The sequence below is a fragment of the Sus scrofa genome, chromosome 15, assembly GCF_000003025.6.
Source record: "Sus scrofa isolate TJ Tabasco breed Duroc chromosome 15, Sscrofa11.1, whole genome shotgun sequence".
NCBI classification, from domain to species: Eukaryota; Metazoa; Chordata; class Mammalia; order Artiodactyla; family Suidae; genus Sus; species Sus scrofa.
The window spans coordinates 68068614-68092200 of NC_010457.5; the positions used below are offsets into that span (position 1 = coordinate 68068614).

The window sequence follows — 23587 nt, forward strand, 5'->3', positions numbered from 1 at the left end:
CCAAATTAACTAGCATTAATGTCTACACATCATTTTTGAGCAACCTGTATTTTCTCCATTAAGTTCTTAGATATACTGTAATCTAGGTCCATGTTCTATCTTTTGTTTTATTCATCTGTGTTAGTGTGACCTGTATTAATGAGATTCTGAGACTATTCAGGTTTTGCTGCAATAGTGCTATGTAACAAACACTCCCCCAAATCTCAATGGCTTACAGCAACAAACATTTATTCCTCTCTCATGGGCATTTGGGCCAACTGTGACATTGCAGTATTCTGCTGGACACAAATGGACTTTGCTCCTGGCTCCAGGTCAGGTTTATCACTGTATCACGTCTCTCTTTTCAGGCTGAAGTAACAACAGACCCCTAGAACTTACTCTTCTCATGATAAGTGGCCGGAGTTCAAGCGGGCTGCTGAAAACTTGGCCATGCTTCTTAAGTCTCTCAACTCAGCACATTCTCTTTTCCATCCATACTCGATTGGTCTGAGAAAAATCACATGGCCAAACCTAAGTGAATTGAAAAAGAAAGTATATTGCCTTCATAGGTCAAGGACTTGGGGACAATGAAGACTTGTAAACAGATGATACTATCTACTGCATCGGCTAGTTATATTTTTAAATCTCTGGTTCCTCATTGTTAAAATGTGACTGTTGTGAAGATTCAATGATATAGATGATAAGTGTCAAACACATTGCACCTGGTATTCTGTAATTCAAAAAATGTATATCTTCTTTCTCACAGTATACTAGAGCATCACTCTTTCTTTTACAAGATTTTTCTCACTATTCTTTACCATCTTTTCCAAATGAATAAATAGACTTTTAATCTCATAACATATGCTCATCTCATTAATAATAAGAAAATATCTTCTCAGTTATACTATTAGAATAATGAGCAAGTTGTTTCAAGACCTTATCAAGAGAGAGCTGAGGGATTATTTTGGGGACCCATAATAATCAACATATTTTCTCTTTATTATAAAAAGTCAAAACTATATTGCATTAATTTTCAAATGATATTAAATTAAGTGAGGTGGTTAGTATCCTGAAAAAATAAAATTCAACTTAAGATAATGATCATATAAAAAATGATGCTCGGGGAATTCTCTTGTGGCGCAATGGGTTAAGGATCCAACATTGTCACTGCAGTGACTTGGGTTGTTGCTATGGTATAGGCTGGATCCCCGGTCTGGGAACTTCCACATGCTGTGTGTGCAGCCAAAAAAAAAAAAAGATGTTTAGAAGAAGTAAATGCTCAGAAATGTTTGGAGCAATACAAGATGATACAATGGCATGTAGGCAAAAGGAAAGAAGGAATAACTTTAAGGTTTACCAACAAAGTACAAATAGTCAATAATGCAGGAGGAAGGAAACATAACTTTGATGATTTCCTAAATAATCTTAAAATTAGCAAGGGACAGTTTTTCCTCTTGTCATGTATTAATTATACTTTTGTTTAACAATTACTTCCAGTTTTGGATCACATTTTTTGCCACACCCATGGTATGCACAACTGCCTAGGTCAGGGATCAAACCCATACTATGGCAGCAACCTAAACCACAGTAGTGACAATGCCATATTCTTTACCCACTGAGCCACCAGGGAACTCTTTGGGTCACATTTTTAAAGGATATGGAAAAACTGATGGGAGGTGAAAGAACAAAAAAAAAGTCAAAGAATTCAAGTCCTTGAGGAAAGTTAAGTAATTGTCATTAGTCCTAAAAGGCTAAGGTGTGACTTGCTTAGTATTCAACTGTAAGACTTATTTTCAGAGGAAAGATGCTGAGCAGGGATTCTTCATGTCTAAATTTTTAAAAAAAGGTGTTTGTCAAAACAGACAGTTTTATGTGGCTTTTACAAGGAAGCATTATTTGTTAGGTCAAGGAAACACTAGCGATAAATACCAAGAAAAATTTTTAAATTTCTCTTTCTGGAAAGACATATATACTATTTTACAAGTAAGAAAATAGGAAATTATCAGCCTGGTTAAAACTATCATTTGAAGGTCAGTGACAGAACAAATGAAACCTTTCTAATACTGTAAGCCTATGAGTTTATCTCAAGATAAGTTACCTAACACTTTAATCTGTACTATCCAATAGTGAATAACTCAAATATTTATTATGTAGTTGCATCATAGCAATATACTGACACATTTATGTCATTTGAATATAAAACAAAATAGCACAGTTGTCTAATTTACTCTTACTTCCTCTTAATAAATAGGAATAAATATATTAGAAACACATCAGTTATGCTGGGTGGATCATTTTGGGCTATTATTCACAAACACCCAATAAAAAATGTTGCCCAAACTATACCCATTCATTCTTGACAATAACACAGAAATTCTGGTTTTAAATGTACTTTTTGGGGGGGGGGTCTTTTTTTTTTTTTTTTTTTTGCCTTTTCTAGGGCCGCTCCCATGGCATATGGAGGTTCCCAGGCTAGGAGCTGAATCGGAGCTGTGGCTGCTGGCCTACGCCAGAGCCACAGCAACGCGGGATCTGAGCCACGTCTGCGACCTACACCACAGCTCAGGGCAACGCCGGATCCTTAACTCACTGAGCAAGGGCAGGGATCGAACCCAAAACCTCATGGTTCCTAGTCAAATTGGTTAAGCACTGAGCCACGACAGGAACTCCTCTGGTTTTAAATGTACTTTCAAGCATTACTTTGAGGCTTAATTTTAGGGCCATATACTCAAAGTTGTCTTCCAAAGACCCAAGTTTTGGAAATAAAATGCCCTCTTAAATGTTATTTATTAGTTACGAAAAACTGAATTTTGAAAGAAGGTATCTTCAAAGCATTTTTAAAGGGGTTGATAATACAAAACTAAAGAAACTCCCAGTAAAAAGGCAATTGGGAGGAGCTGAGACATTTTTGCTTTCAGTCTGTAAGGCGCTGTTTCTTGTTTGTGTGTCTCGTATATATGTACACACAAACAAATATATGAGAATCTTTAAGAAAGAATAAATGTCACATCTCAAAGATATAACAAAAGCCTGTCAACTAATTTAGATCCAATCATAAGAAAAATGTTTTGGTAGAAAGCAAGAATGAAGTAAAGTGGTTTTGTTTTTATTTAATCATCTGCAAATGATTCTTAGAAGTGTCTGTATGTATGTGGAAAGTACACTAGTTTATTCCCAAGTCTTAGCTCATTGGTGTAAACTTTGTGTAAAGAAACAGTATATTTATATACTATAAGTGGGTCAATTAATCTTGCTCAATTTTAAAAAAATATTATTTCCCAACTACTTATATTATTTGCCATGTTTTTATTTTGGCTCAAGTGGAGACCTATTCTCACTTTTCACCGCTTTTCACTCTCTTTCCACAACCCTACCTGATTAAACAACCTCCACTCCTTGAAAACTTTCCAGTGGGTTCCATGCTTCTTTTTTATTGCATTTTTCCAACTATTGATAACTTCATATTTGTAATAACTAATAGGCTGCCAAAGTGTGTTGATGTCTATGTTAGTTTGAATAGCCGTTAAAGTTTTCTTTGCAGTGGAGCTAGGGAAGTCAACCTACTTGGAGGATTGAATGTTCAAAAGTGACAGCTTATGGACTTCTCGTGGTACAGCAGGTTAAGGATTTGGTGCTGTCACTGCTGTGGCTCAGGTTTGATCCCTGGCCTAGGACCTTCCACATGCTGAGGGCATGGCCAAAAAAAAGTGATAGCCTTGCTCTCTTCATCATAAAATTGCCAGTGCATGCCCACATATGCACAAATTGGAAATAATGTAGGCTGCCTACTTCAAATTGAAATATCAATTTAAATTTATATTATTTTGTATTTTATTCAAACATTCATTCCTTTTTTGTAAAACAAAGGGGATTTTACATCATAGTATTTCACTGTCAGAACGAAGGGTGAAGATAATGTTTATTCTGCCTTGTAACTTTCTATCCCACCACCAATCCGCACCTGAAATATGGCAGCATTTAATATGTATTTGCTGCTGGAATGATGTAATATAATGATCAAAACCAGCCCTTTCATTCTTTGAACGTCTACAAAACTTTATTGATTTTAAAGCTCCAGTTTAAAGGTGTTTAACTGGCATTTTCATTTTATTATAGTCAGCAATTTGGCAGTGTTCATCAAAATTTATTATACATGCATTTGATCCAACATTTTCAGTTCTTTGAACCCATCGTATAATATACTCAAAACAACCCACAAAGATAGGTACACAAGGCTACTTGATGCATCACAGTTTTCAATACAAAATATTTGAGGAGTTCCCGTTGTGGCTCAGTGGTTAATGAACCCGACTAGTATCCATAAGCATTCAAGTTCGATCCCTGGTCTCGCTCAGTGGGTTAAGGATCCGGCATGGCAGTGAGCTGTGGTGTAGGTCACAGATGCGTTTTGGATCCCATTTTGCTGTTGCTATAGTGTAGGCCGGCAGCTACAGCTCCGAATGGACCCCTAGCCTGGGGAACTCCATATGCCATGGGTGAGGCCCTAGATAGACAAAAAAAAAAAAAAACAAAGTTTGAAAGAATCTGAAAGTTCATCTTTGGCAGAGTTAAATCAATTGAGGTACGTCTGTGCTTTGGAGCACTACACAGCAGTTTTAAAATAAGGAGGTAGATCTATACATAAGTACATGGAAATATATACAAGATGTCTTGTCGAAAGTTAAAAAACAAACAAAACTCTTTAAAAATTTATGTGTTATAAATGCATAAGAATATGTTCTGAAATGATAGACACTATACTTTTAATTATATTTACCTCTGGGATAGGGAGGTATATGAATAATAAAATGATGTGTTTTAAATGTGCTGATAATGGCTTTCACTTTTTACTGTAATGTACTGGAGTATTGTTTTAATTTTTAACAATGAGCATGCATTTTTCAACTAAACTTCTAGGGAGATGCAGCTGATCATTTCTACCAAGACTTAAAGTTAGAATTTGTTCTTAAATTGTTCTTTGAATGAGTAAATATACCCCATGTTAGAATTTTATCTGATTGTTTTATATTGATTAATATCTGACTAGATTAATCTTTTTCTTTAAGTACATCTTACATTGCTTTCATCCCACTAAGTATTAATACTTATTAATGTATACTCCATTGTGATATATTTCCTATTTATTTGCCTACCTCACACATGATATTTACTGCTGAGACTAAGTCTTGTCTATGCCTTTGTAATTTAAATATAAGAACTAAAAGAGCATTACTTATCTCTTGTTGATTCTTCTTTTACATATACTTGTATACAATGCAGCATTTTGTTATAAAGTTATTTTCCTGTTTCTGTATTATCATCTGAGAAATATTTTAAATAATGAATAAGGAAGAGAAATGCTGACATGTAATGAGAAACTGCCTTCCAAAGCAGGTAAAATTTTTTTTTTTTTGGCTGTCCCCATAGCATGTGGAATTTCTCAAGCCAGGGATCAAATCCATGCAGTAGCAATAACCAGAACCACAGCAGTAATAACACTAGATCCTTAATCCACTGAGCCACGAGGGAACACTCAAAGATGGTAAATTTTTAAAGATGTTGTAAATGCTTAAACGTATGCTTGCTCTATGTAAACTGTCAGATTTCATCTACAAGTTTTGATCTCCACTTTTCAAAACTTATATCTAAACCAAGTCTTTCATTATTTTCTCTGTAGCCTAACAATCTGAACGGATTTCTTTCTTGAAAATAGGAAAATATTTTATGATTGAGGCCCAAGATTGTCTCATTCAATGATATTTTGAGCTGTCGTCTAATATAAGATTATTAAGAAGAAAATTTAGGCATTACCTGTCCCATTATCCTCCACAGTCCAATCTGGTCAATAGAAGAACTACTAAGCAAATAATCACTTCACAAAACTTCACTATTTTCCAAAGTAAAAGTCATTAAGCTAATAAGACAAACAAAATCTAGTGATAGTTGCCCGCTTCTGCCCTATCCAAATTCAGAATTAGCTACACATTTTTCCAAGAAGAGAATTTTAACTAAAGTAGAACACAAAGCTACTTTCATACATTTTTCTATTAAAACATTCCAAGCAAGAAAGAGAGAAAGCAGGAAAATAAAGCAAGAAATAGTGTGGCTTTTTGTTTGTTTTTAATCATTTATATTATTTTCTTTGTTCTTTAAATCTACTTTTCTCTTCCTTCTAAAAGAGTTGTATGTCTAAAATCAATGGAGAATGAAGACATTGTGACCGACCAAATAATAAGAGATATATGATGATGTGTAAACATATGGAAAATCCTACTGAGGGATTTTATTTTCATTTTAAAAAATTTTATTGAAGTATAGTTGTTTCACAATGTTGTGCTAATTTCTCCTGTACAGCAAAGTGATTCAGTTACACATATATACTTATTCATTCTTTTTCAGATTCTTTTCCCATATAGGTCCCACTGAGAGGTTTTTACAGTGGCTTCGGAACCTTGGTCTCCCCTTACATTTTATTTTCTCACCTCCCTCTGCTTCCATTTTTAATGGGTTCTGCCATGAGGCCAGGAGGATAAATGATGCTGTCGGAACTATAATTTTCATTTAAATATAGTTCAAATTTTAAAGTAGTTGATGGTATGATAGGCTAGATAAGCCAGAAATGAATTCACTTAAAATAAGCTAATATGGATTACTTAGTTATTCTAGTTATTTTTATAGGTTTGGTTATTATATGCATCTATTACATGTATTATTAACATGTGAACATATGAACATGAAAGGGAGGAAGTGCTCAATTGCTCTGTATTAGTCAAAAATGGCTTTTAAGAGAAGGGGGTTCCACATATTTCAATATATGGATGACTGATAATTTCTCACTTGTAGAAAGTTTTAAGATTATAATGGACCAAAGGACTACTTGAACATTTTACTTCTAGAAATTGCAGTGTTGTCACAGAAATGATTGTTCTCTATGGAATAACTAAATATATGTGTGTGTGTGCGTGTGTGTGTGTGCGTGTATAGAGAGAGAGAAAAAAAATTATTATTTTATACAATTATTATTATTGGCCTGTTTGCCTAAGATAAAATCTTCCCTCCTTTGAGCTTTGCTTCAAAGTTTTGTTTCTAATGAACTGGAAATAATTTCATATATAAAGAAGAAATTTTTCTTTCCATTTTCCATTTCTACAAACAGAATAAACACGCACAACAAACATGGTTTGATAACTGAATCCTACTTTAGGACTACTTTTTCACACACATCTAAAGAATATACATTGAAAGAAATGTTCATGTTGTCTACAGGAATGGAAACTTTAAATTGCTTTACTAGAAATGTAACTAGCTCTCATGTAACCTTAACTCTCAAAAGAGCCAAGAGCAAGATAAATGCAATCCATTTACTAAATCTACCATTTATCTTTCTAACACTGATGATTTTAGTAAGATTATACTTTTAAAACAGACTAAAAGGATTATATTTACCTGTATCTGTATGAAGAAATTAATGAGGCTATAAAAGTAATTTTATTTATTTATTAGCAAGCCTATGTTTATATAGGAATTGAGCTTCAACAAATCTGCTCATGATCTTTTCATGCCCTTGTTGGGGTGAGCTGGGATATCCTTCTGATATTTTTTGTACTAAAGGTACTTCTACAGTACTTCAAAATCCAAATAATCTTGAAGACCCCACCTAGCATAACTTTGGTTGAGGATATATGAACTACCTGTAATTAGATAGCAAAAATAAATTTTTGTTCAATAACCGGGTGGGAAAAGTATTCTGAGGTAGGTCTCAAACTTTGTCCATTTCTCTATAGGGTACACTGAACAGTTAATGGGCTTTTTTTTGGTCAATTTTCTTGGTTAAATGATGGACTTCTAATAGTAAAAGAAGCCACCCAAATGCTTTCGAGGGAATATCTATTTCTGTGTCTATAGCTATATCTGTAGAGACATTGGATTATTTTACCCAATACTTCTTGCCATGACCAATGCATGTTTATGTTCTAAAGGTGTTACAGGCCTTTCATGGTCTAATTTTACAGGTTCTGAGGATGGAGCTTCCACTGCTTTCCTGGGAAGACAATTCTCCAGGGTAGTCCCTCTCATTATTTAAGGTAGGTCCTCATTTCTTTCAAATAGCTGAGTTATTCGAGTTTGAAAAGCAGCTACTGCGTAAGCAGCCTGACTTAAACTGACAAAAGCAAGGAAATTCTGGATCCATAATTCACCTTCCACCTCTTGACCTCGCAAGCCGCCATATTAGCGTGATCACACCAAAATACCAGCTTGTGTTTACAGTCTCAGTCCTCCTGATGGCGGACGGGCGCGTGTACACGAGCACTCGCTCTGTGTGCACTGAATAGGATCACGATCCGGAGAGCTGAAAACGTAAACACAAGCTGGTATTATGGTGTGACTGGCGGTTTGTGGTTCTTTGTTTGAATACTTTAAAAATGGGCACCCTGGCAAGAACAAAAGAGGCAGAGAGCAGAACTGCTCTTAACCGGCTTCGCTCGTCTTTGTCCGTCCTCAGGTAGACCCAAAATAACTTACCCACTGGACCAGGTCCCCCGCAACCATTTGTTTTTGCCTAGTTGGCTACACTTCAATGCAACAGTTTTGTTTTCAAAGGCAGGCCGTTAATACTTTGCCTTTCATAATTTTAAAATATTTTCTGAATATTTGCAAGCACTATAATTCCCTAGTCATTCTTTGTATCAAAACCTTCCACGTGGCAAATTCATTGCAATGTTGGATGTGTTTAAGCAAGAACCTAAATGCCTTATGTGGCCTTTAGTATTTGCAAGTTAGCGATGGTTCTTTTGCCTCAAATAGGGATTGGCACCAACATAACCCGATTAGACAACGTATCTACCTACTGTTTTTGCTTATGCTAATTTAGTCGTTGATTTTAAAGTGCAGAAGTTGACCTTAAGAGAAAAGTAAAGGGTAAAAAAACCCCCCAAATTATAAACTTTATTTTAGCATAACATCTACTTGTGTCCTGGACCTTTAGTTTTCTCTGTAGCCTTTGTGATTTCTCCATCTTAGACTAAATATGTTCAGTCATTGGCTCTCCACTGTGAACTTTGATTCTGAAATAGATTTACTTGTAGGATGAAGAGATGACATGTCATTTATGAGAGAAAATTAAAATGTATAAAAAAACAAAGGCTGAAAAAAAAACTCATTTCCTGAAAAATGTCAAGGTAGCTCATGATATGCTTGATATCATGGTACATTACCTTGTTTTTTTTAAAAAAATTTTTTCTCTTTGGATTAGATATACCATCACTACCAAAAGTCGGTAAGCAGAGGAAGAGTGGGTAGTTTGGCAGATCCCTGTACTTAAATAAAAATTATGAAATTGATTTTACACCTATTGAGGCAGCCATTTGCCGGTGTAAACTAATTTCCGACAGCTGTTTTTTTTTAGAATCTAATAAGTAATTGAAAAACAAAAGTGATTTTCTCAATATAATCGAAAGGCAGTTAATGTAAAGACAAACACAAACAACTCATGGTTGTAGACAGTTTTGATGTAGACTGCAGTACTTAATAAAAGAGTAAGAGGGATCCTAGCTTGGGGTTTTTAATGAAATGCCACTCAAACGGAAGCAAGTGATTTTAGAAGTGTTGTCAGTCACTTTAGACTGAAAAGAAATAATAAAAAATAGCTTTTAAGATATCAAATAATTTGTACTCAAATGCTGTACTATAGCACTGTTGCTTTGAATAGGCCAACAATGTGCCTTGTTTGAAACCAACTGTACTTGATCACTTCTTAGAACTACACAACTTGATGGACCTTTGCCATCTTGTATCTTTCTTATCTCCCTCCATGGAGATCCCTCAACAAGAGAGCTTGTAAGCATTTCTCAAATTATAATAAAAGAACCACATACATGTATGTCAACACTGACAGATCTGGATCATCTTATTTTCACCTGACACATGTTTGGGCTCAACTGAAAACTAAATTATGGAATGAATAGAAATACTGGAAGAATACATTTGGCCTTACCTTACATACATGTTTTGAGAACAGTTGTATGAAGATATTTTGGAGATTCAATATCTGTGCCAATGTGTCCAGATATACAAATAATTAATGTACAAAGAATAGACATTTTCACAGGTTTTATCCCCAGTATCTTATAATTTTGTGTCTTGTGTGCTATATTTCATATGCTGGAGGAAAAAAAGTCTGTGCTATAGGATTTGATAGCTTTAAACTTTAGCTTTTAGTTTTAGAAATTTTTTTAATTCTTTTTTTTTTACTTTTTAATAAATTAACGTATAGCTGATTTGTTATGCCAATGTTATGCCAATTTCTGCTGTACAGCAATGTGACCCAGTCATACATATATACATTCAAAAATCCTTTATTTCCAATAGATAACTGTAATTTTACAGAAAGTTCAAAACAACTTATGTAAACATGTAAACATTCTTTTTACTCCTCATAATTTGCCTTGGCCTATCTCCTTGCTAATGTCATCACTTTCCTAAGCTACCTCATGCTACTAGTATCTGCTGTGGCAAGCAAATGTGGCCTTTAGTTTAGAAGGCCTTTGGCAAGTTTATCTTGTGGAAACCAGCTAAGAAAGGTAAAATGGGGATCAGAAAATCTGCAGCAACGGCCCACTTCTACATCTGTAGAAATAAGAATTAACAAAAAAAAAAAAAAAAGATAATGGATGGAGACAGATGGTGGTAAAGTCTGTACAAAACCATGAATGTGTAATGCCACTGACCTGTACACTTAAAAATGGCAAATTTATGTTATGTGTGTGTTATCACAATTAAAAAAAAAAAAGAGGTTAAAATTGACATGGATGAGAAATTAGGGACTGACTCCAAGAACAGAAAAAAATGTAAACATATCTGAAAGTGGGGAAACCAAACTTTCTTCTCCAGCCATTGGAGCAACCACTTAAGAATTCTTTGTCACTGGAGTTTACTTAAACACAAATTAACATGTAAAATAGCCAAAAGATAATATTAAAGTAAGACAAGATGTATCAAGTATTCTTTAGTCCCTCCTTTTTTTTTTTTTTTTTTTTTGCTACTGGTCATCTTTTTCTCCTACCTTGTTATTTTTTTAAAACTCATGCACATGAGCATATAATTTGTCTGTATTGCTATTTATAAAAATGAAAAGAAATCAAGTAAAAAGAAGTGAAAAATAACACTGCCTTAAATACTAATGAATTTTAAGTAGTTGAATTTTTTAAAAGTAAACTCTAAGTCATACTGTAGGGCCTACTTTCCTAACTTTTAATAGCTTTCTAAAAAAACTCAAACCTTGAAGTGCATGCAATTAGAAACATGCAACAGTGAGGCTAGGCTTAGTCACAGTACTATTTCAATGCAAACTGCTTCTATTTTTGGTGTTCTCCAGAGGAATAGAATTAGAATGTTCTAACCTCTGCTCATTTTGTAGGTGAGCGTATAAAGCTGACTGCTTAAAAAATTGGGGTGGGGGATCCCTTCCAGCGAATTTTTTTCTCATGTTTTATATATTAGGTGATTATTTTACCATGATGTCGTCGATTACGGACAAAAAATTAATTTTATATGCATAATCAACTCCAAACTCTTCTGGACAGACTGTCATGAATGTGGCCTATCCCTGAGCATCAGAACATGGTCATACTATCCTGCTTTTTGCCCCGCTGTATGGTTTTTAAGGCTAAAATAGAGTAGTATTAGATAAATTTGAGGAATCTCAGGGTTGGATGAATTTTAAATTCATCCAGTTCAAGCACCCATCTAATGCTTGAATATCTTCAAGTACTTACACAGCCTTAGCATTAATAAGTCTAGTGATGGCAATGCTTACTTCTGCTGGAGCATGTATAATTGAAAACAGGAAAACTAAGAAGCCATGAATAAATTACTATTTCTTTGTCTGTAAAAGATGTATACAATGGAGGGTTAAATGAAATAACCTATATGATCATGCCTAGCACAGTGCTAGAAATATAATATACACTAAAAATAGTTATGTTTAAGTTCATTTATATCACACTTACTGCTCTTTATACTTCAAGTGTCTAGTTCTTATTAATGTCACATAATTTGGGGAGTAGCTGGAAATGTGTTATTATGTTAAGGTTAGGGCCACTGAAATGTCCTAATAGACTAATATTATGATACAGAACTTCAGGTTACAATTTTTTTTAACATGAAAAAGATAAAGTTACTTCTATTATATGCAAGATTCTTGTGATGTTAGGGTAATAGCTGCATTATGATACATTTATATAAATATTTACCTGTTCATTTAATTTACCTTTCCACTCACTCACTAATGCTAAAACCTCATCACAAATTTTAAAAGTCTTGTGAGATTGTGGCCCTAAAAAGACAAAAAAAAGTCACCATAAATCTTATGACAGCTTTAATAGTGCTTGTCTTCACAAATACAAGGTTGCTTTTTTGCCTCATTCATATGTCTTGATTGACTAGATATTGAGGAGTACAAAATTCTACTAACTTCTGCATCTAAAATACCCCTGCGGGTTCTGTCCCTGGCCTTGCTCAGTGGGTTAAGGATCCGGCATTGCCGTGAGGTGTGGTGTAGGTCGCAGACACGGCTTGGATTTGGCATTGCTGTGGCTGTGGCGGAGGCCGGCAACAGCTCCGATTAGACCTCTAGCCTGGGAACCTGCGCATGCCATGGGTGAGGCCTAAAAAGACAGAAAAGACAAAAATAAAATAATAAAATAAAACACCCCACATGTCTATTTCCTAATTTCGTATTCAGATAATTTGAAACCTCACAAAACTACCCTCTGGTAAAATCACACGACTAATTATTACAATCTCTGAATTGTGTTTTTATTTTTTAACTTTAATTAAAAATTTTTTTTTCCTTTCTGAGTTATCTTTGAAAATGCTCCTAAAAAATCTCTAGTTATGGGAGTTTTCTTGTGGTGCAACATGTTGAGGATCTGGTGTTTTCACTGCAGAGGCTTGGGTTGCTGCTGTGGCAAGGGTTCAATCCTTGGCCCAGGCACTTTCATATGCCATGGGTGTGGCCAAGAAAACCTCTAGTTCTATGATTAATATTAAAGCAATCTGAATATAAGCAGTTTTGTTGAAGATAAATTAGTTTAAATTACGAATTTGTAACCTAAAATTTCTTAAAGTAATTAGCAGCTCTGGTTTACCTGAAAGATGCAGTTATCAGGAGCATGGAGTTTAATATCAGCACATCTCTAATATTGATGTTATTTAAAGCCATACATTAAGAGTCATAAGCATCTGTAGTGACAGAAGAAGCATGCAGCAAAGTACTGAAAAACTGGAATAGAATTAATTGGTTTTGGTCTACCCACTTCAAATTAGAAAATAGCAACAGAAAAAAAATTAAACACTAAATGTATTCGTTAGGCAGGATCAGCAATCATGCTGCCCACACATGATCTGCAATTAATTTGTAAATAAGAAGATTCATCACCTGGAGGATAATAAACTCTAGTTTTATGGCCCGAAAGACTAGACAAGTAAAAACCACTAATGAATGTACTGTATAAACACAGGGGCAAGAATGTGCATTGGTTGAGCAAGTGAGGATAACAAGGAGACTCTGTTTTGTTATTAGAGTAGACCAAAAGATACATGACACATATCTGGAGATTTTTCTGAAGTGTTAACATTGCTCAAAACAGGGTCACTTAAAAGGTATGGAAAAGTGTTACTATAAGGTAAGAAGGGCAAAAGTCTATTTTTTGAAATAGTTTTTTTAAAAAAGCAAAGATCAGTGTTTAAAAAAAACCCCAGAGATCATTACCTTAATTTTAATTAATTTTTCATAACTTCATATTAGAAAGTCTTACTAATAAATATTAATATGAAGTGATTTTAGGTTTACTATCTTCAGATATGACTTGGATTATGAAGAAATTCTTCAAACATTATTTATTGAGAAAATAAGCATTAAATTGAATTTCTAGTATTGTCCAACTTTGGAAGAGGCTTTGATGTGAAAACTAATTCCCTTCCTGTAAGTTACAGTTGTGTAACACACCTTAAATTTGAACACTCAACTTTATATTCATTCAAATGAGAATTTCTTCTTTACTGCCAACTAAGACCTCAGAGAAACAGAGAGGTAAAAGAAGCAGTTGGGGAGTTCCTGCTGTGGTGTAGTAGGGTAAGAATCAGACTGCAGCAGTTTGGGTTGCTGTCCAGACAATGGTTTGATCCCTGGACTGGCACAGTGGATTAAAGGATATGGCATTTCCTCAACTGCAGCTCAGATTCAATCCCTGGCCTGGGAACTTCCATACGTCATAGGTATGGCCATAAAATTAAAAAAAAAAAAAAAAAAAAGAATCAGTTGGAATGCTTATTTAAGATACAAAGTCTGCTCTCCACCTCATACCATTTGAAATACAATCTTTGATCCTACTGCATAGTACAGGGAACTATATCTAGTCACTTGTGATAGAATATGATGGAGGATAAGGTGAGAAAAAGAATGAGTACGTATATATATATGTATGTATATGTGTGTGTGTGTTTGACTGGCTCACTTTGCTGTACAGTAGAAAACTGACAAAGCACTGTAAACCAACTATAATGGAAAAAATTAAAATCATTAAAAAAAAAGAAATACAATCTCTGGAAGTGGGGTCTTGGAATTTGCATGTAGTTGTAGCAGAATATCTATTTGATTCTGATGCATATTAAAATTTAAGAATGACTTTATTAGTAGTATCTATTATTATTGTTAAATATTTCCTTTTCATAAACAAAATTATTTTTTCAATATACATATGAAAATACTTTTGCAAAGTGTAAAAAACTGATCTGAAGTTACTTTTTTTTTTTTTTTTTTGTCTTTTTTAGGGCCACACCCACGGCATATGGAAGTTCCCAGGCTAGGGGCTGAATTGCAGCTGCAATTGCTGGCCTACACCACAGCCACAGCAATGCCAGATCTGCTGCATCTGTGACCTACACCACAGCTCACGACAATGCTGGATCCTCAACCCACTGAGCAGGGCCAGGGATCGAACCCACAACCTCATGGTTTCTAGTCAGATTCGTTTCCACTGCACCACAATGGGAACTCCTGAAGTTACTTTTATGGAATAAGTTCTCAGAATCACTTTAGTGGGATCAATAATATTATTAATCCTAAAATTAAAAAGAGAATGAAATCAAGGGACCTTTTTTTCCTTTTTTCTTTTAAGGGCTGTGCTGTGGCAGATGGAAGTTCTCAGGCTGGGGGTTGAATCAGAGCTGCAGCTGCCAGCCTATGCCACATCTACAACAATAGCGACAGCAATGCAGGATCCGGGCTGAGTGTGACCTGCATCACAGCTCATGGCAACACAAGATCCTTGATCCACTGAGCAAGGCCAGTGATTGAACCCACATCCTCATGGTTGCTGCTGAGCCACAATGGGAACTCCCAAGAGAACATATTAATATAAGTAGCATTCAGCTATTTGAATGTTTGAGAGCTCAATTATTAATTATAAATACAACCGATATAGTAAAAAAGTCACTTATTAAGCAACTCCAACAATCAAGATATCTCAGTACTCAAGACAGATATCATAGATTATTCAAAATATATTCCATAAGGCATACTAAAATCTGTGTAATTCATCAGTAGTATTTATATTTGACCCAATTCTAATAATTTTATGTATCTGGTTTATTTGATCATAAAACACTAGAGTAGCTATTCTTCAGAACAAACTTTGGAGAAAAGATACATTTGCTCCCAGTAATATCTGGAAAAAAGAGAGGGAAAAAAAGGCTTACTAAAAAAAATAATAATAAGTCCTCAAATACCAGACTATTCAAAAATACTTTTAAAAAATAATCTCAAAAAGTATAGTTATCTGGGACCATTTAATGTAGAGTTAAACACTAGAATAATCTGTATATGTTTGTGTAATACCGTAACTAATATAATATCTAATATAATATCATGATGATCACTGTCAATCATCAGGAAACAGGTTTATATGCTCTAGTTTAAGAACAGAAAGAAATGTATCGCCTACTTTAGAAAGATTTTAATTCAAGTTGTTTAAAATAAACAATTCTTTAAATCTTAAAGAAATAAATTTCAGCTATCATGAAAATTCACTATGGGATTTGCCTTAAAGGAAGACAGGGTTTTTTCCAAATAGTTTAACTTAAAGAATAGAGATTGTGTTACTTAGACATAGATGCCATCTAGTGGCAACAGGTGATAGCTTTGGGGTAATTGTTTCGTCATTTGATTAGGGTAACATGAAACTTGATACATTTAGCAGTTTTGGTTAAAGGCTTAAAAAAACTATTTCAGGAGTTCCCGTCCGGCTCAGTGGTTAACGAATCATGGGGTTTTGGGTTCGAACCCTGGCCTTACTCAGTGGGTTAATTGCCGTGAGCTGTGGTGTAGGTAGAAGACTCGGCTGGGATCCCGAGTTGCTATGGCTGTGGTGTAGGCCAGTGGCTACAGCTCCAATTAGACCCCTAGCCTGGGAACCTCTATAATGCCGAGGGAGTGGCCCTAGAAAAGGCAAAAAGACAAAAAAAAAATGCCTATTTTAAATCATACAGGTTAAACTGAAAATTATTTACTTAATTTCAAAAGAACTGAGAGATCACAAAGTGAGGAAGGAATTGATGATGATGAAGGTAGTGTTACAGAAATATTAAAGATGTGGGAGGTATAAAATGGAAAATCAATACAAATAGAGCTTAAGAAAAAATGCTATTAAGAGTTTCCGTCAATGGCTCAGAATCTTACTAGCATCCATGAGGATGCGGGTTTGATCCCTGGCCTTGCTCAGTGGGTTAAGGATCTGGCGTTGCCATGAGCTGTGGTGTAGGTTGAACACACAACTCAGATATAGCATTGCTGTGGTTGTGGCATAGACCAGAAGCTACAGCTCTGATTCAACCCCTAGCCTGGGAAACTTCATATGTCTGTGTGGCCCTAAAAAGACAAAAACAATGCTATTAAATATTGATTATATATTATTTATTATATACATATATTTTATGAAGAATGGTCTTACATTCATAGCTCTTTTTAAAAATTATTAATATGCAGTGGAATTCTCTTTTCTATGATGAAGAGAGTTGCAAGCAGAATCAATCATATATTCAAAAATTAGCCCATTGTTTTGTGAGGAAAACTGGGTTGTCTGACTAATTATAATTAACCAACAAATATTTATTAAATAATTACTCCATATAACTAAAGTCTGAGGAATGAATAAGATTGGAAAAAATGAGTAGTCTCTGTTTATAACAAAATACAGCTGAAATACAAGAGATAAATTAAAACAGAAAATATTTACTAGAGAAATTAATTTAAAAGGCACTTGAGGAGTTCCCATCATGGCTCAGTGTTAATGAACCCGACTAGTCCATGAAGACCTGGGTTCCATCCCTGGCCTCACTCAGTGGGTTAAGGATCCAGCGTTGCCACGAGCTGTGCTGTAGGTCACAGACACGGCTTGGATCCCGAGTTGTTGTGGCTGTGGTACAGGCCGGCAGCTGCAGCTCCGATTGGACCCCTAGCCAGGGAACTTCCATATGCCATGGGTGCAACCCTAAAAAAAAAAGTAAAAGGTACTTGAAACATGTAACCAATGTACAATCAAAGCTCAAGAAAAGGATACCTGTATATTCTGGGGCTTTGTGTTAGCTCAAGAGAGAACATCTCTTAAAAGTTTATTGTGTTATTTGGTCTGACATATATTGCTATAATTTCTGACATGTTCAAGCATAGGTGCAATTTTCTTTTCTATAAAGAGTTAATGTCAACTACATAAAACCATATGTAACCTTAGCTGGCTATGGTAGATATTTAGTTCCTTTAATTCTTTGGCCCTTTCATTAATATAGATAAGCAAGGTTATTTGATAGTAAAAACTGAACAAGTACTGAAGGGAAATATTTTAGATGGGATTAAACAAGGAAGGATTTAAAATGTTTTAAGATCTAGAACAAAGTGATAGCCAATAGGGGAAACTATGCTGGATATTAGGACTTTTTTTTTTTTTTTTTGTCTTTTGTCTTTTGTCCTTTTAGGACCGCACCCTCGGCATATGGAGGTTCCCAGGCTAGGGGTCTAATTGGAGCTGTTGCTGCTGGCCTATGCCAGAGCCACAGCAATGCAGGATCCGAGCGGTGTCTGCAGCCTACACCACTCACAGCGATGCCAGATCCTTAACCCACTGAGTGAGCCCAGGGATTGAACCCACAACCTCATGGTTCCTAGTTGGATTCTTTTCCACTGCACCACGACGGGAACCCCGGATATTAGGATTATAAAGACTGAAGAGATTAGATCCCTGTTGTGAAGGAGCACAAAATAAACTAGGGAAAAAAGTTGACTGGGTATCCAGAACTAAAGTTTATGGCATTAGTAGGAAGATAATTTTTAAGATGAAATCCATTGATTATTTTTGAATTTTATTTAGTTTATTCATAAACATATCCATTTCATGTTTTTATTTTTCAGGTATTAATTTTCAGATTTTCATTCACTAATCACAGGGAAAGGGTACATGGTTCTTTCAGTTGAATATCTCTGAGTGTTTCCTAATGTCTATGCATTTTTCCTGATCCTTACAACTTTCAAGGTAATTGTCAAGATGTAGTTTGGCCATGAATGTCCTCCTTAAATGTCATTTCTTAATTCAATAGTCTATAGCAAGGTATGCAGTGACTTGATGAGATTTGTTCTAGGTATTTTTTTGTTCTTCATCCTCGTCACCCTGCTCTCTGCCACAAGAGACTGACTCCTAAGGACTGAATCATCTGGAAGCTGGTCTGAGTTTGAGAATGTCTGAATTCCACCAAGGCCATAGCTCCAGTCAGATGGCCCATCCCCTATAGCTGTAGCTCTGATAACCTCTACTTCCTCTTGCCTGTCAAGTCTAGGGATAGAAATGGCCTCCTGTTGGTATCTGCTTCAGTTGAGTTCCTTTAGTCCTGCCCACATCTCTTAATGAAGGTCCTAATTAAAACTGTCTTTTAATGATTTTTTTTTTTTTGGTCTTTTTGGCTTTTCTAGGGCCACACCTGTGGCATATGGAGATTCCCAGGCTAGGGGTCTAATCAGAGCTGTAGCCACTGGCCTACACCACAGCCAGAGCAATGTAGGAACCGAGCTGCGTCTGCAACCTACACCACAGCTCACGGCAACACCGGATCCTTAACCCACTGAGCAAGGCCAGGGATCAAACCCGCAACCTCATGGTTCCTAGTTGGATTCATTATCCACTGAGCCAAGACAGGAACTCCTTAATGATAGTTTTTAAATGTGAAAAAGCAGAGGAAGAGGAGGTTGTAAACCACTCTCTAGTTGTGCCCACTGAGGCCCAGAGCAGTTAAAGTCACAAAATTAGCAACATAATCTGTTCTAGGCTTGTGCCATCTTGTTTTTAGTTTTTTTCCATCTTACTATCCCTTTGTTAACTGAAACACTACATAGCCATTGAAATAAATCCTCTTTTGCAGTAATTAAATAGCCTATTGACTTTTTCAGTTTGTTTAGTTCTTAATAGTTTTGATTGGTTTTGAATCTTTTGCATTTGCCCCATTATTGATTATTTAATTACTTGTTTGTACTGTAGAGTCTAAAATACGCAGGTTAGAAAAAACTGAATAGACTTTTCAAAGAAATAAACAACATGCGTGCTTCTTTTATAATTATTTTAAAATGCTTCCAAATAATTAAAAATTCATTAGAATTGCCTTAAAACTCCTTTTGTAGTACAAGCAAAATCCTGGGGACTCTGTTAAGGTATATTTTTTTTCTGTGTGGTTGCTAAGTATGCATTAGAACAGCTTGTGATTATTTGGAGTTTCTCTTCCTAATAAATGCACTTCATTGAAAAAAGTTCATTAGAAACCTTTACAGCCTAGTGAAATTTGGCATAATGCCAAATATCCAAACTCAAACTCTCTTATTATAAGGAGGTATCATCTTGAAAGCAATTCCACAGCATAGATACCATGATTAGTATTACAACTCCAGCAAACTTTTTTGACATGCCAGTCTCATAAATTTACTTCATATAAATATAGATAGAATATATATATATATATGTACACATATATGATTTGATGGTGTGTTGCATGTGAATATTATTTTTAAATTTCTTTTTGGTCAGAAGGCTTAATAGTTCAGTCGCTCTTTTTTTTTTTTTTTTTTTTTGCTTTTTAGGGCTGCACCCTTGGCATATGAAGGTTCCCAGGTTAGGGGCTGAATCAGAACTACCGGCCTATGCCGCAACCACAGCAACATTGGATCTGAGCCACGTCTGTAACCTACAGCTCACGGCAACACCGGATCCTTAACCCATTGAGCAAGACCAGGGATTAAACTGTAACATCATGGTTCCTAGTCAGATTCGTTTCCACTGCACCATGATGACGGGAACTCCCAGTTGCTCTTATAAGCAGTAATGATCCAATCATGTTTTGAAACATAAAATAAAAAAAAAAAATCTCTTGGTAAGGAAAAATAATCTGTGTTTTTGTAATTCTGAATGAAATTATTTGTACTCTCAGAATGATCACTTTTGAACCTTGCACTCAATGGCTGAGATTTATTTAGAATGTTACCATCCACCTGTAGAGAACTCGTGTCATTTTGTGAATGATCATCTCCACGAATGAGCTCATTTTCACCCAAATTGTTTGAAATTCATCTATTACACTAACATTCTAAAGAATTAAGGTTATTGCTTAATTTATTAAATACACAATAAGTATAGAAAGCTATCACAAAAAAATGCTAAGAAAACTAATATAGGAGTTCCTGTTGTGGCGCAGTGGTTAACGAATCCGACTAGGAACCATGAGGTTGCGGGTTCGGTCCCTGCCCTTGCTCAGTGGGTTAACGATCTGGCATTGCCGTGAGCTGAGTGTAGGTTGCAGACTTGGCTCAGATCCGGCGTTGCTGTGGCTTTGGTGTAGGCTGGTGATTACAGCTCTGATTCGACCCCTAGCCTGGGAACCTCCATATGCCGTGAGAGCGGCCCAAGAAATACCAAAAAAAAAAGACCAAAAAAAAAAAAAAGAAAAAAGAAAACTAATATAAAGATTAACACGGTCTATAGTGAACTAATCTACAAATTAAATAAGTTCATTATAAAAATAGCTAGACTCTAATAACAGGACTCTTTACAGACCCAATTAATATGTCCAATAAAGATGATCCTGTTTAAGCTACCACATTAGAGGCTAAAAAAGCTTTTGAAGTTTAAATATTTTCTGATACTTAACACATTTTGATTTAATTCTCATACTTATAAATGGATCAAGTTTATTTTATAAAAGATTTAGAGGTTTATGTAAGTCCTAATTAATGAGTCAATAATAATTTTACTCTTAAAATAGGAGCTAAGTGTTAGTTTTAGGATTTTATAAAATTAAGAAAAATATTCTAATTCTTAAGAGAAGAAAATGTTATGCAAACAATATTCTGCATATTGAAACAAATACCAAATGGCAATGCTTTACTTCTTTGAATACCAGCATTAAAAAAACAGTCCGAATCTTTAGGAGTTCCCTGACGGCCTGATGGCCTAGCGGTTAAGGACTTGGCATTATCACTGCTGTGGCTCAGGTTTGATCCCTGGTCTGGGAATTTCCATATGCTGTGGGTGTGGCCAAAAAAAAAAAAGGAAAAAGAATAAAAGAATCTTTAATACTGATCTGATATAGCCAATTGCTTTATGATTCATTAGGTCCTTAACTTTTCTACTTTCTTTTGGGCACTATGCACCCTAATAATTTTAGGAGAGGTACTTTAGTTTCATCTACAAATTCCCTAAGTAATAAATGGAAAATAGGATATTATTGCTCAAAAAATTGGGTACTTACCTATGCATCTTATTCTATAGCTTTCAAGAACTGAAATATATTGATACTGTCCTTACAACTGATAAAGACTTCTTTGCTTATAGTTAATAAGCTTTTCAAAATTGTCACTCTTATCTTATACAGGGTAGAGAACATTCAGTATTTTTCTTGAAATAACATTCAATTGAATTCATCATTTAGTTCTATTTTCTAGGTTAAAAACCCCAAATTACTCTCATCTTTATTCATGCTTTCTATTATTAAAACAATTATTATTGTTGTTTGTTCTTTTTCTTAAAACGTGATAAAAGCTAGCTATAGGATTCCAAAAGGGGCCTAGTTGATGCCAAAATAGGAAGAAATTACTTCCTCTTGCATGCTTATCAGAATAAGAATAGGGAGGGGGGTTAAGAAGTACACAAATGAAAAAGATGGAGATTTTGGTGAGCTTCATAATTGTAAGCTTAGAGTTGTGAATAATGAAAGCTGACATTCAGGGGGAGGAGTGGGATGGACTGTGAGTTTGGGTTTAGTAGATGCAAACTATTACATTTAGAATGGATAAGCAATGAGGTCCTGCTGTATAGCAGAGGAAATTATATCTAATCACTTGTGAAAGAACATGATGGAAGATAATATGAGAAAAAGAATAGATATATATGTATAATTGGGTCACTTGGCTGTACAGCAAATTTGACAGAACATTGTAAAATCAACCAAAATAAAAAATTTTTTAAATTAAAAAAAGCGGACATTTTTTATATAGGCCTACTACTGTGCTAAGTGCATCATATACACTATTTCATTTAGTCATAAATCCTATCAAGTTGTTAATATTCTTTTGATTTTACAGATAAGAAACTGAAGCTTATAAAGATTAGGTGACTTGCCCAAGGTAAGTAAGAGATGGAACCAGGATTTTATTCTAGAACTGTCAAATACCACGATCTGGATTATTGTAGCTATATAATAAGTCTTGAAGCCAGGTAGTCTAAGTCCTTTATTATTTTTTTCATAGTTGTTTTGGTTAAGTCCCCAAATAAATTTTAATTTTTTTTTTTTTTTTTTTGGCTTTTTAGGGCCACACCTGTAGCATACGGAGGTTCCCAGACTAGGGGTTGAAACAGAGCTGTAGCCACTGGCCTACACCACAGCCATAGCAACACCAGATGCGACTTGTGTCTTTGACCTACACCACAGCTTGTGGCAATGCCAGATCCTTAACCCACTGAGTCAGGCCAGGGATTGAACCTGCGTCCTCATGGATTAACTAGTCAGATTTTTTTCCACTGAGCCTCGACGGAAATTCCCCAAATAAATTTTAGTATCTGCTTGGGGAGAATTGACATCCCAGCATTGAATCTGATTCAGTTACTTAGAAATATTTTGATCTCTTGGGGCTCTGGTTTTGAACTTTTTAAGCAGGACCAGGCCTGCTTTTAGTGTAGGGCTAATTATTCCCCATTACTGAAGCATACCATTCTTGGTACTCTTACTGATACCGCTTTAATTATGAGGTTTTTGCCCAAGTTTAGCTCTTGGGAACAGGTATTCCCGACCCTTTTGAATGGGTCACTCTTCCCTCTAATCCTTTCACAGAATTTTTTCCCCAGCCACATGCATGCACTATCCCCACTCAACTGAATACTCAAGGAGGTCTCTGCAGGTCTCTGGCATTCTCTCTGTGCATCTTTCTCCTTTCTGTTATCTACCCTCCCCAGACTCCCACTCTGTCTCTTCAACTCAGATAGGCCTCTGGGTTCTGCCTAACTTTTCCTTTCCAGTGCTGAGG

At 35.3% G+C, this 23587-nt stretch overlaps 1 long non-coding RNA gene across 1 annotated transcript in view; it reads right to left on the minus strand.

The window, feature by feature from the left end:
- The window catches only part of LOC110257003, a 38419-nt gene continuing 15035 nt past the window's right edge, over positions 204 to 23587 (minus strand). The window contains exon 2 of the long non-coding RNA XR_002339113.1: positions 204 to 510. This is a non-coding gene — a long non-coding RNA (uncharacterized LOC110257003). The remainder of the gene's footprint in view (positions 511 to 23587) is intronic.